The sequence below is a fragment of the Natator depressus genome, chromosome 18 (genome assembly GCF_965152275.1).
Source record: "Natator depressus isolate rNatDep1 chromosome 18, rNatDep2.hap1, whole genome shotgun sequence".
Lineage (NCBI taxonomy): Eukaryota > Metazoa > Chordata > Testudines > Cheloniidae > Natator > Natator depressus.
In genome coordinates, this window is record NC_134251.1 from 5196882 (window position 1) to 5210320 (window position 13439).

The 13439-nt window shown below is 45.5% G+C and overlaps 1 pseudogene; it reads left to right on the top strand.

Annotated features, from left to right (window-relative positions):
* The first annotated feature begins 271 nt into the window (after window positions 1–271).
* LOC141974371 (zinc finger and SCAN domain-containing protein 32-like) lies at window positions 272–4932 on the top strand (annotated as a pseudogene).
* The last annotated feature ends 8507 nt before the right edge of the window (window positions 4933–13439 follow it).

Consider the following 13439-nt stretch of genomic DNA (forward strand, 5'->3'; position numbering starts at 1 on the left):
ACTTAAAGGGCTCTTAAAATCGATTTCTTTACTCCACCCCCAACAAGGGGATTAGCACTGAAATCGGCCTTGCTGGGTCAAATTTGGGGTACTGTGGATGCAATTCTACGGTATTGGCCTCCAGGAGCTATCCCAGCATGCTCAGTTGTGACCGCTCTGGACAGCGCTCTCAACTCAGATGCACTGGCCAGGTAGACAGGAAAAGGCCCACAAACTTTTGAATTTCATTTCCTGTTTGGCCAGCGAGGCGAGCTCACCTGCACAGGTCACCATGCAGAGCTCATCATCACAGGAGATCATGCAGTCCCAGAATCGCTGAACAGCTCCAGCATGGACCGAACGGGAGGTACGGGATCTGATCGCTATATGGGGAGACGAATCCGTGCTGGCAGAACTCCGTTCAAAAAGACGAAATGCCAAAATATTTGAAAAAATCTCCAATGGCATGAAGGACAGAGGCTATAACAGGGACCCGCAGCAGTGCCGCATGAAAATTAAGGAGCTAAACGGCCGCTCCGGTTCAAAGCCCCAGATGTGCCGCCTCTATGATGAGCTGCGTGCCATTCTAGGGGGTGCAGCCACCACTACCCCAACCCTGTGCTTTGACTCCTTCCAAGGAGTGGGAGGCAACACGGAAGTGGGTTTTGGGGGCGAGGAAGATGATGATGAGGAGGAGGTTGTAGATAGCTCACAGCAAGCAAGCAGAGAAACCGGTTTCCCCAACAGCCAGGATCTGTTTATCACCCTAGACCTGGACCCAGTACCCCCTGAACCCACCCAAGGCAGGCTCCCGGACCCTGAAGGAGGAGAAGGGACCTCTGGTGAGTGTACCTTTGTAAATATTATACATGGTTTAAAAGCAAGCATGTTTAATGATTAATTTGCCCTGGCATTCATGGCCAGTACAGCTACTGGAAAAGTCTGTTAACGTGTCTGGGGATGGAGCGGAAATCCTCCAGGGACATCTCCATAAAGCTCTCCTGGATGTACTCCCAAAGCCTTTGCAAAAGGTTTCTGGGGAGGGCAGCCTTATTCCGCCTTCCATGGTAGGACACTTTACCACGCCAGGCCAGTAGCCTGGCATGTAGCAGCACGTAGTCGGGAATCATTGCAGAACAAAGCATTGCAGCATATGGTCCTGGCATTCAAGCAACGTCCATTCTTTATCTCTCTGTGTTACCCTCAGGAGAGTGATCTCATTCATGGTCACCTGGTTGAAATAGGGTGGTTTTAGTAAGCGGACATTCAGAGGTGCCCGTTCCTGCTGGGCTGTTTGCCTGTGGCTGAACAGAAATCTTCCCCGCTGTTAGCCACGCGGTGGGGGGAAGGGTGAACTGATCATCCCAGAGAATTGGGGGGGGGTAGTTGGGTTTCTGCTGCACATGAACCCAGAAACCGCAGCCCCTCCTTTTAAATTGCCAACCCATTTTTAATGGCCAACCCAACAGCTACTTCGTATGAGAAATGAGGGCGCTGCTGTTTGAAACCATTCCCACATGTTATGAAGGGGATAATAACATGTAATAACAATGGGAATATTGGTTTCGTTGAGGTCTGAGCGAGTCAGTAAACTGCGCCAGTGACCCTTTAAACGTCCAAATGCACACTCTATCACCATTCTGCACTTGCTCAGCCTATAGTTGAACAGCTCCTGACTACTCTCCAGGGTGCCTGTGTATGGCTTCATGAGACAGGGCATTAAGGGGTAGGCTGAGTCCCCAAGGATAACTATAGGCATTTCAACATCCCCAACAGTTATTTTCTGGTCTGGAAAGTAAGTCCCTTGCTGCAGCTGTTGAAACAGACCAGAGTTCCTGAAGATGCGAGCGTCACGTACCTTTCCTGGCCATCCCAGGTTGATGTTGGTGAAACGTCCCTTGTGATCCACCAGTGCTTGCAGCACCATTGAAAAGTACCTCTTTCGGTTTATGTACTCGCTGCCTTGGTGCTCCAGTGCCAAGATAGGGATATGGATTCCATCTATCACCCCATCACAATCCCATTGCAGCAAAGCCATCCACTATGACCTGCACATTTTCCAGAGTCACTACCCTTGATATCAGCAACTCAGTGATAGTGTCATAAATATAAAGGGACGGGTAACCACCTTTCTGTATACAGTGCTATAAAATCCCTCCTGGCCAGAGGCAAAACCCTTTCACCTATAAAGGGTTAAGAAGCTAAGGTAACCTAGCTGGCACCTGACCCAAAATGACCAATGAGAGGACAAGACACTTTCAAATCTGGGGGTGGGGGGGACAAAGGGTTGGTCTGTCTGTGTGATGCTTTTGCCGGGAACAGATCAGGAATGCAGACTTACAACTCCTGTTAAATTAGAAAGTAAACTAGCTAGAAATGCGTTAGATTTCCTTTTGTTTAATGGCTGGTAAAATAAGCTGTGCTGGATGGAATGTATATTTCTGTTTTTGTGTCTTTTTGTAACTTAAGGTTTTGCCTAGAGGCATTCTCTATGTTTTGAATCTGATTACCCTGTCAGGTATTTACCATCATGATTTTACAGAGGGACCTTTTCTTTTACCTTTTCTTTAATTAAAATTCTTCTTTTAAGAACCTGATTGATTTTTCATTGTTCTTAAGATCCAAGGGTTTGGGTCTGTGTTCACCTGTACAAATTGGTGAGGATTCTTATGAAGTCTTCCCCAGGAAAGAGGGTGTAGGGCTTGGGGGGATATTTTGGGGGAAGACATCTCCAAGTGGGCTCTTTCCCTGTTCTTTGTTTAAAACGCTTGGTGGTGGCAGCATACGTTTCAAGGACAACGCAAAGTTTGTACCTTGGGGAAGTTTTTAACCTAAGCTGGTAAGAATAAGCTTAGGAGGTCTTTCATGCAGGTCCCCACACCTGTACCCTAGAGTTCAGAGTGGGGAAGGAACCTTGACAGATAGCATTGGCTACTTGCATCACAGCAGCCCCCACAGTAGATTTGCCCACTCCAAATTGATTCCAGACTGACCGGTAGCCGTCTGGCATTGCAAGCTTCCACAGGGCTATCACCACTTGCTTCTCAACTGTGAGGGCTGCTCTCATCTTGGTATTCTTGCGCTTCAGGGCAGGGGAAAGCAACTCACAAAGTTCCATAAAAGTGCCCTTACGCATGTGAAAGTTTTGCAGCCACTGGGAATCATCCCAGACCTGCAACACTATACAGTCCCACCACTCTGTGCTTGTTTCCCGGGCCCAGAATCAGCGTTCCACGCCATGAACCTGCCCAACTGACACCATGATGTGCACATTGCAGGGGCCTGTACTTTGTGAGAAGTCTATGTCCATCTCCTCTTCACTCTTGTCACCACGCTGCAGTTGCCTCCTCCTTGCCTGGTTTCGCTTTTCTTGCAGGTTATGGTTCTGCATATCCTGCTGGATAACGTGTGCGGTGTTTATAGTGCTCATAATTGCCGCGGTGATCTGAGCGGGCTCCATGTTCCCAGTACTATGGCGTCTGCGCTGAAAAAAGGCGTGAAACGATTGTCTGCTGTTGCTCTGACGGAGGGAGGGGCAACTGACAACATGGCTTACAGGGTTGGCTTACAGGGAATTAAAATCAACAAAGGGGATGGCTTTGCATCAAGGAGAAACAGAATGGCCCCCTCAAGGATAGAACTCAAAACCTGGGTTTAGCAGGCCATTGATTTCACAGAGGGAGGGAGAAGAAAATGAATGCAAAACAAATCTGGTCTATTTCTTGTTTTGATCTACTTCATCTATCTTTATACATCTTGCTGGCAGCAGACGGTGCAGTACGACTGCTGGCCATCATCATCTCCTGGATGCTCGGCAGCAGACGGTGCAGTAGGACTGCCAGCAGGACTGAATTGCCATGAGATGAAACTTAAAGGGTAATGACCTGGCTGAGTCACTCCCATGTTTGCTCAGGTGCCCTTGATTGACCTCACTGAGATTGTCTAAAAGAGCACCCTGGAGTACGTCAACGATGGCTACCAGTCATACTGCACTGTCTGGTGACTTCTGGGAACTCTTCTGGCTCTGTCAATCTGTTTCTTCACTTCTGCAGGTGGGTATTGTAGTTGTAAGAATGCTTGATAGAGATCTTGTAGGTGTTTGTCTCTGTCTGAGGGGTTGGAGCAAATGCGGTTGTATCGCAGAGCTTGGCTGTAGACGATGGATCATGTGGTGTGGTCTGGATGAAAGCTGGAGGCATGTAGGCTAGGAATAGTGGTCAGTAGGTTTCTGGTATAGTGTGGTGTTTATGTGACCATCGCTTATCACCACTGTAGTGTCCAGGAAGTGGATCTCTTGTGTGGACTGGTCCAGCCTGAGGTTGATGGTGGGATGGAAATTGTTGAAATCATGGTGGAATTCCTCAAGGAATTTCTATGGAAAAGAAGCCCTTGAGGAATTTTTTTTTTCCTCTCCTGCTAGTAATAGCTCACCTTGACTGATCACTCTTGTTATAGTGTGTATGGTAACACCCATTGTTTCATGTTCTCTGTGTGTATATATATCTTCCTACTGTATTTTCCACTGCATGCATCCGATGAAGTGGGTTTTAGCCCACGAAAGCTTATGCTCAAATAAATTTGTTAGTCTCTAAGGTGCCACAAGTATTCCTGTTCTTTTTGTGGATACAGACTAACACGGCTGCTACTCTGAAACCAGTTCTAATGTAATCAATATTTTCTCTACTTATAGCTCAGCCAAATCTTTGTTTCAACACATATGGCCTCACACGCTTTGGCCTACAGGTGATGAAAATGTTTGAATATTCAAAATTTTAACAATTATTTTTTTTGGCAAAAAGTTTTCCATTTTTGACCAGCTTTGGGAGTGAATAACATTTTTTCAAAATAAAAATTTCAGCTAATACCATTGGTAAACCTTTTATTCTTCTGCATTTTTGACCAGCTCTCTTTTGACCTTCGTATTTCCAAGGTAGCAGCGGACCAGTGCTGTAATCCACACCTGATGTACTTGTCCTTGCCTTGTACCTGCTCCTGGTCCAAATTGAGGCCTGTCTTTCAATGAGCACCATGCGGGCTGGACTCTTTTCACTGTGAGCAGCTGATTGACTTCAATATAGGGGGTCTGCCCTGTGGAACAACTTACAGGACCATATATTCATGGCATTCATGATGTTCCTTTCTGTCCTTGATCCCTGAGGCTAACCTCCTGCATAGCCCAGGCCAGAAAGGGTCACCCAATGATCCCTGCATCCGGTCCATAACTTTTAGTAGAGCTCGGGCAGATCTTTTAGAAGCAGACACCCAATCTTGGAGGTTCTCCATTTTATTTGTTCTTTCAGGACTGGCGCCTTAGAGCACACATACAATGTTGCCAACTTCCTCAATTTTATCGTGAGTCTTGTGATTTCTGGTGTATTTCATAGAGCCCAGCACCTGGAGTCAAGTGACTGGAGGAGACTTAAACCAAGTCAGTTTCCGGCCTTGGTTGCTGCAAAGAAAATCTGGAAACATGAAGCTAGTGCAGCCTGACGAATCAGAAACCAGAAGGCAAACCACTTTATTCAGTTTAGCTTAAACCCCTTCTCTAGCAACATAAACTAAAAAAATGCCTCTCTCTTACTTCAATAAGTGTCCACACAGGAGTTATACTGGTATAACTAGATTGGTTTAAATTCACACCTAGGCTTATACCAGTCTAACATTCCCACGTAGACAAGCGCTTGGTGTAGGAACCTACAGCCAGATAACACAGCTGCATGTAGCCACTTCATAACCCCCCCAAGGCTGCTCCCTCTCTATACCCCACTTCAGGCAAAAGACAACCAGTCCCTCACCCAGCAGCCCCCACCTGGAGTGGGGGGAAAGAGCATGGAACCATTAGATTTGAGGGGAACAGGAAGTCTGGAAGACTGCTTTACTGAGGGGTTGTCTCCTGTGTCACCAAGTGAGAGAGAAGGTTTCTCAGGAAGTCCCCTATTAAAATCTGGGCAGAACATCCCTGGACAGATGGAAGCAAGCAGCCTCAGAGATCCCCAGCATGTTTGGGGGATAATTACTGAGCTATTGGCCACTGTGCTTAGACCCCAGCAGAGCAGCCAGGTCCCCACTGACACTGAGGCTAGAAAAGTCACTCTCAGCTCTGGGTGATCTGCTGCAGATCTTGACAAACAATCGTGCTCATCTTTCCAAGCTGCTATCTGAAGTGTTCTTGGCTGGAACATTAATGTGTTTCAAGGGGCATGAGCACCAATGAAAGAGCTGGAGCATCAGTTGTCACGAGGATGAACACAACAGCTGACAGCAGAGCCTTCTGATCTGGGTTGGGATCTGTGGGCTAAGATCCCTGGCTCCGGTGGGCAAGTCAGCAGCTCAGTGCAGTTATTGTGGTTTGTTATGCTGGGGGCCAGCTTTCGTCTCTGGTCATTTTTTCCCTCTTGGTTAGTGCTCCGTGACTGATGGGGATCTCAGTAGAACACAAATTGATTTGCTTGGCTTTCATGGTTGCCTCTGGACTGTAATTACTCAGGCAGGAAAAATTAATTAGTCCAGTGTGGGCTGACTGCTGCCCTCTAAGCAGTGCTGAATCTTAATTGGAGTGCTCCAGAGAAAGGCACTGATTCACACCACGGTACTGAGGGGCACAGGTTTTTTCCAGGGGCAACAGTTGGTGGGGGCTGAAGGTCACCATGAGCAAAGTGTCAGCTCTGACATTGCCAGCATCATCTTCACACCCTGTTTAGCCATGAGAATGAGCCCATCGAAACCTGCCTGTCCCTCTCTGAGATGACAGTGTAACGCTACACAGGCTCTCTATTTCTGTGCTTAAGGGAATATACCGAACAGTAGGGAGAGGAAATTCTCCCCATGATATTGGGTAATTGATTACTGGCTATTCCTTTTCTGGTGTCTATAGTGCTAACTGCCACAGCTGTATAAATATATCTATGACACGTAGATATTACAGTGACGGGCGCTATAGAAACCCTAAGGTGGATGGAACTGAACAGCATAGGCCCTCAGTCGTTAATGCCCTCCTGCAGATCCCCAGGGATCACTGAGCAGGGTGATACAGGGATTGGTGGCTGTGCATTCACTTGAGACAGCTGGGAAGTTGCCAAAGAGTAGGGACACTGGATGACAGAGTGGGGTCCCAGCTGAACTCCTGGGCATTCTCAGTGACCCACTGTGGAGTCTAAATCAATTACTTCATCTTCTATCATGTCTCTGATGGTTTATAAAGCAGCTTAGAGGGTGGAGGGAAGGCACAGCCAAGCTCTGCAATGCATTGGTTAGCCTCTGACCATGTACAGTCAGGAGAGCGGGTGAGAACAATCATCTCATGCATCCTCTTCTCCCCTCCCAGAAGGCTCCCCAAGTTAGTTTACCCCAGGGCAATTAAACCTCCATTTGAACAGGAAATTGCTCAGGGAGCCTCCAGGTCCTCCTACTCTGCTCTGACCCTTATGATGTGGATTCATTCCTGCCTTGAAGCCTCCTGATGCCACACTGGGATGGAGATGCTTGTGGTTTCTTTGCTTTATAGCCCTGTAAATGTCAGGCCTGTTCCTCTGTAGCTGCTGTTACTGGTTTGGTTGCTCATGCTGTGTTCCTGACTCATCCTCTGCCTTGCTCCTTCATCTTTGTCCATTCTATAGAAAGGTCCCGTGAGCCTTGTACAGCCAGCTTGGTGCACTGGTGTTCAGCTCACACCACTAACATGGACAGTCCATGCTGGTCTGAATAGTTTGGGTTATTTCATAGGCTAGGACCATGCCCCCTTCCCAACGCCCCTATCCTTTTCATCCTGTTACGTGGGTCACTCACTCATGCTTCTTCTACAGCTGATCAGAATTCTTCAAATAAAAGAGTGGGGGGGAGGGGGGGTTGCCGAAGAATGGTCTTTTGTCAAAAATGAAACTGTTTCATGAAAAACATTGTTGATAATATTGACATCTTCTGTTTTCCAGAATTTTTTTATATTTTAAGTCAATATTTTAATCAAAATTTTATTGATGTTTATCAAATTTATTTTCAAAATCATTGATTTGTTTTCTTTACATAAGACAATTGTCAGTAAGAAAATGCAGTTTTCAGGGAACTGAACAATTTATAAGGATTTTTAAAAAATTTTTGATTAATATTTCAATAAAACTTGTTATAAAATATTGTAAAATACAGACAGTGATTCCATTTTGAATCTCGTGAAATGGAAACCATTTCAACCTTTTGAATTTTTTTGCGGAACCATTTCCCCAGTTTTCAGCTAGCTCTATTCTTCTTTAAACTTAAAACCAACTCCTGTTTTCGGGGATTAACTGCACCTGTGTAGAGGGCCCTCCAGATTGATCACAGAGAGTTCCGAGCATACATCTGGGCCCTAGTTCTGTTGCTTTCAGATATTTGCAAACTGCTTTGGGACATTAAAGGTAGTTCAAGACCAGAGTGTTTTTCATACAATCCCTTTGTTTCAGGAACTGATTATTTCACCATGAACTGTTCTCCCCAGTTTGAATTTTGTCTCATTACTATAATTACTTCTTGTTTGGTATCAGGGACTCCAGAGTTAAGGTTGCAGCTGAGGGGTTTTTTTTTTTGTAAACCAGATCTGGCACATATCCCACCCCACCTGATCTGAATTCCACAGGCAATGAAATGTTGGCCTCAATTTGGGGGTTTGGATCTATATTTTAGGAAGAATTGTTCTGCCAGATGTGAAGTAGATTGGATGAAGAATCCTTTAATTCAGTTATGACAGCCTAAAAAAAGAATTCTCTGCAGGCGTCAAAAAGTCTTCTAAATATTTTTTGCTGCTATGTAGTAAAAACAAAACTGTTACACATCACCCAGTTATGCAGTGTCTCTGCCCCCTTCCCCCTGTGACTGGATAACAAGATACAGTAGAACCTCAGAGTTACAAACCCGTCAACCACACAGCTCATTTGGAACCGGAAGTATGCAGTCAGGCAGCAGCAGGGACCAAAAAGGAAAATGCAGACCAGTCCTGTGTTAAACATAAATGATTAAAAAAATAAAGGGAAAGCAGCATTTTTCTTCTGCATAGTAAAGTGTCAAAGCTGTATTAAGGCAATATTCAGTTGTAAACTTTGGAAAGAACAACCCTAATGTTTTGTTCAGAGTTACGAACATTTCAGACTTACGAACAACCTCCATTCCCACAGTGTTCATAACTCTGAGGTTCTACCGTATTAGTAGGTATGATAAAGGTGTCTAAGTCGCTGTTTTAGAACATAAGAATGGCCATAGTGGATCAAACCATCCATCCCAGTATCCTGTCTTCTGACAGTGGCCAGTGCCAGATGCTTCAGAGGGAATTAACAGAACAGGGCAATTATTGACTGATCTATCCAGTTGTCCAGTCCCAAATTCCGGCAGTCAGAGGTTTAGGGACACACAGAGCATGGGGTTGCACGTCTGACCATCTTGGCTAATAGCCATTGAAGGACCTATGCTCCATGAGATTATCTAATTCTTTTTTGAACCCAGTTTTACTTTTGGCCTTCAAACATCCCTGGCAATGAGTTACAAAGGTTGATTGTGTGTTGTGTGAAGTACTTCCTTATGTTTGTTTTAACCCTGCTGCCTATTGATTTCATTGGGTGACCCTGGCACTCGTGTTATGTGAAGGTGTAAATAACACTTGGTTATTTATTTTCTCCACACCAGTCATGATTTTATAGACCTCCATCATATCCCCCCTTAGTTGTCTCTTTTCTAAGCTGAACAGACCAAATCTTTTTCATCTCTCCTCATATGGAAGCTGTTCCATATCCCTAATCATTTTTGTTGCCCTTCTCTGTACCTTTTCCAATTCTAATATATCTTTTTTGAGATGGGGTGACCAGAACTGCACGCAGTGTACAAGGTTTGGTTGCACCACGGATTTATAGAGTGGCATCATGGTATTTTATGTCTTATTATCTATCCATTTTCTAATGGTTCCTAACATTTTGTTTGCTTTTTTGACATTTTGAGGTTTTTTTGTTGTAATATTGCGACTTTTAGGTCTGTAATCGAGTGACCAGGGAGATTGAAGTGTTCTCCGACTGGTGAGATTACAGACCTAAAAGTCACAATATTACAACAAAAAAACTTCAAAAACAGACTCCAACAAGAGACTGCTGAATTGGAATTAATTTGCAAACTGGATACAATTAACTTAGGCTTGAATAGAGACTGGGAGTGGATGTGTCATTACACAAAGTAAAACTATTTCCCCATGTTTATTCTCCCCCCCCCCCCCCATTGTTCCTCACACGTTCTTTTCAGCTGCTGGAAATGGCCCATCTTGAATATCACTAGAAAAGGTTTTTTTGTTTTTTTTCTCTCCTGCTGCTCTCCTGCTGGTAATAGCTCACCTTAACTGATCACTCTCGTTATAGTGTGTATGGTAACACCCATTGTTTCATGTTCTCTGTGTGTATATATATCTTCCTACTGTATTTTCCACTGCATGCATCTGATGAAGTGGATTTTAGCCCACAAAAGCTTATGCCCAAATAAATGTGTTAGTCTCTAAGGTGCCACAAGTACTCCTGTTCTTTTTGCGGATACAGACTAACACAGCTGCTACTCTGAAACCTGTCATTATGTACGTTTTTGCAGTTAAAGTTCCCTAGATACCTGTGGGCATGTGCACTGCTGCCTCCCTCTGAGCACCTGGGTGCCTATCTGCTGCCTAAGCCCCGGAGTGATCCACAACCAGAGGAAGACAGGCCTTCAGCCACCTAAGTCACGCGCAGGGCCCAGTCCTATAGGCATGCTTAGAGGCTACCTAACTCCACACATAACAACTAGCAGATGGGCTTCCTTATACCCTGTAGCCTAGTGGTGTGGGCACTCATCTGTGTGTGGGAGACCCCAGTTCAAGTCCCCACTCTGCCTGATGGGGAGAAGGGATTTGAATAGAGTTCTGCCACTGTTCAGGCCAGGGCCCTAACCACTGGGCTCTAAGATACTGTGATATAAAGCTCTCTCAATGTCTTCTGTTGAAGTTGTTCCACTTTAATGAAATAATGTAATACTTTTATTAGGAGGGATAGCTCAGTGGTTTGACATTAGCCTGCTAAACCCAGGGTTGTGAGTTCAATCCTTGAGGGGGCTATTTAGGGATCTGGGGCAAAAATTGGGGATTGGTCCTGCTTTGAGCAGGGGTTTGGACTAGATGACCTTCTGAGGTCCCTTCCAACTCTGATATTCTATGATAATTGGGCCAGTGAAAACATGAGATTGACTCTTTACCCAGAGATTAGGGCACTCAGTGCTCTCCCACATCCCAACTGAGTGCCCTAACCTTTAAAGGCTGTAAGGGAGGTCTCCCTCCCCTCCCTGCCCCAGGCTGGTTTGTGTGGAGCTAGACAGCCTCTGAGCACACCTACCGGAGTGGGTCCTGCACACATGTTAGGCAGAGGAGCGCCCATCTTCTGTCAGTTCATGGATCGCTAGCGAGATTGGGTATTAATGTGCTTATAGAATTATTTATCCACTTCCTCTTCCTCGTTTGTTAGTCTATAATAGACACCACCATACCATCGCTACTGTTTTTTCCCTTTTTGTCACCCAGAGACTCTCCGTAGGTCTGTGGCTCACTTCATCTTGGACCTTGGAGAAACTGTATACATCCTTGACGTGCAGTGCAACACTGCCTCCTTTTTCCCCCTACCTATCCTTTTGGAGCAAGCGATACCCCTCAGTGCTTGTACTCCAGTCATGGGAGTTGTCCCACCAAGTCTCTGTAATGTCAATTAATAATTTTCTTCATATACCATGACAGCCAGTTCATCCTGCTAGTTCCTCATACTCCCTGCATTTGTATATAATCAAAGATATTTTGCAGACTGCCCTGTTGCTTTTCTTCTTGCCTTTCTAATTCAGTTGTGATTACTAGTTCCTTCTCCAGAAATCAGCCTTGTCCTCATTACTTGAGCCTAGATGTGCATTGGCCGGATTTTTGTCTTCATGTCCCATAGGACCTAGTTTAAAGATCTCCTTATCAGGTTAGCCAGACAATGTCCAAAGATGCTCTTCCTAGTATTTGACAGATGAAGCCCATCCCAGCACAGCAATCCTCTTTCCTGGAACATGAGTTTGTTGTCGAAATAGCCAAAGCCATCTCGCTGACACCACCTACATAGCCACTTGTTTACTTCCACGATTCGACGGTCCCTTCCGGGGCCTTTTCCTTCAACAGGGAGGATGGATGAGGCCATCACTTGCACCCCAACTACTTTAGCCTTCTTCCCTGAGCCAAATAGTCTGCAGTGATCTGCTCAAGGTCATTCTTGGCAGTATCATTGCTGCCCCCATGGATAAGTAACAAGGGGTAGTGGTCCAAGTGCTTGATGAGTCTCAGCAGACTCTCGGTCACATCCTGAATTCTAGCTCCAGTCAAACAGCACACCTCTCTGGATTCCTGGTCTGAACAGAAGATGGAAGACTCCGTTCCTCTTAGGAGGGAATCTCTGACTACCACCAGCCTTCTTCTCCTCTTGGGAGTGGTGGTCATGGAACCCCCATCCCTAGGACAATATATCCCAGGCCTTTGGTCGACAGGTCTCCTTCTGATCCCTTCCCTCAGATGACTCTTCCAAGGCATTCTCAGCAGTAGTACCTGTGCTGAGAGCCTGAAAGTAATTGCTTATCTCTATCTGCATTGTGGGTATATTGGTTCTCCTCCTCCTTCTTCTGGAGGACACACGCTGCCAACTTTCTTCCTTGTTCTTCGGTCCCCCCTGCACCGCCCATTCTTCGGCATGCTGTGCCCACAGTACCAAATCTTGATTTCTATCCAGGAAGTCTTCATTTTCCCTGCTGCAATGCAGGGTCAATACTTCAGTCTCTGGTTCTTTAACCTTTTCTTCCAGCATGGAAACCAGCTTGCATTTCATACAAAGTCACTCCTATCCTCCTGGAGAAAGACAAACATGGTACATCCTGTGTGGGTCACAACAGCTGATTCCTCACTATCCATATTTTCTCTCTTGTAATGTAATGTATCAAGAGCCTCTTCAGATGATGTATTTATTGCTCACAGAAGCCTGAAAGGCAAAAACTCTGTGGACTCTCCCCCCTAAGCAAACTCCCAGGCAAACGCCCTCTGTTTGCTCTCACTAGGGTGGCAACTGGCTGCCTTTTTGTAAGTATCCTTTTTTAGATGTATCCACTTACCTCACAGGAGCGTTGTGAGGATCTATCAGTTAGTGTCTGCACAATACTTTGAACAGGTAGACTACTGTAAAACAATCAGGCTCGACATGTCTTAAGCTGAGTGCCCAATCCTTGAGACACCCCAAATCAGTGGAGACTTTTACAAATGTTGATTTTAATCTTCCTGTGCCAATTTTCCTGTCTGTGAAAACCCTCCCCACCGCCCAGGGGTCTCACACAGACAAACTCATTAATGTTTGTAAGATTCTCAGATACCACTGTGATGAGTACCATCGAATAGCCCAGGAGGAAATGAACAATTCCATATTCAAGGC